The sequence below is a fragment of the Neoarius graeffei genome, chromosome 2 (genome assembly GCF_027579695.1).
Source record: "Neoarius graeffei isolate fNeoGra1 chromosome 2, fNeoGra1.pri, whole genome shotgun sequence".
NCBI lineage: Eukaryota > Metazoa > Chordata > Actinopteri > Siluriformes > Ariidae > Neoarius > Neoarius graeffei.
This window is the reverse complement of record NC_083570.1, coordinates 31,551,260-31,552,237: the sequence shown is the minus strand read 5'-3', so window position 1 is coordinate 31,552,237 and position 978 is coordinate 31,551,260. Positions and strand designations below refer to the sequence as shown.

The 978-nt window shown below is 36.9% G+C and overlaps 1 long non-coding RNA gene across 1 annotated transcript; it reads right to left on the bottom strand.

Annotated features, from left to right (window-relative positions):
* Nucleotides 1–413: 413 nt before the first annotated feature.
* LOC132872499 (uncharacterized) lies at nucleotides 414–770 on the bottom strand. Its single transcript, XR_009651448.1, has 2 exons — nucleotides 706–770; nucleotides 414–473 (listed from the first exon to the last, which is right to left on the bottom strand). It is a non-coding gene; the product is annotated as an uncharacterized LOC132872499 (long non-coding RNA).
* Between the last annotated feature and the right edge of the window lie 208 nt (nucleotides 771–978).

Below are 978 nucleotides of genomic sequence, written 5' to 3'. Positions count from 1 at the left end.
TCCGTTGAAACGACGTTGAAAAGTGGCTGGTGGTCGACAGAGAATAGACCCCCTTTCACCCTTTATTCAACTACGTATTTTGGTCGATTTATAGTTGAATTTTCGGCGATGATTCATCCAACTTTACTTCCTGTTTTATGTACAACAGGAAGGCTACAAATTAAGCAAAACAGGCTAAATTAAACTAGCTAACAATAAAGCATCGGGGCTCTTGCCTAGGATGAACACACACATGCATACTTCAACCATGAAAGTGAAACTTAATTTATATCAATGTGCGTAGGCTACGTCCTGTTTAATGTACAACAGGATATAAAAATGCATGCAACAATGCACCTCTCCTAATGTTTGTCAAGCTATCTAATGAGGCATAACTTTTAACATTTATAAGGAACAGAACACACTTGAACATGTTCTTAGAAACATTTTATGATTTATTTATAATTGTGGCCTATTCCTCCTGCGGCGCAGACCTGTACATGGAAACAGAAAAACATAACCAAAATTAATTTGATGCAGCATTGATAAAGAAAGTCAGCAGTAGGAAAAACTATATTTAAAATCCAAAGAGGGATGGAGGGAGGAAAATTAAAACAAAAGAAAGAAATGAAATATAGAGTAGAGAATATTTGATAAAATTAAGGATGTTTTTATTCAGTAAACATTTAAAAAAATGTTCTACAACACTCTAGCCTAGTGACTTACCAGTAACAAAATAGACTTGAAGTATTCAGATCCGCTCTGCATAAAGCAGCTAAATCCTCTCTCTGTCTCCTGGCAGAAAACTCCTTGGTTTGCTTGTTGTCTCAATCACAGCTGGTATTCTGTAGAAAGACTTCTTTTCACCTTTCCCATCAGCTTTGTTAGAACCCTAACACAGCACAAAAGTTTACCATTGTAGGTTTTTGATGAACCAAGTGCCTCGTGGGTTCACATACCGTGCGCTGCCTTTATTTCCCCCAAATCACGAGTTTGTTG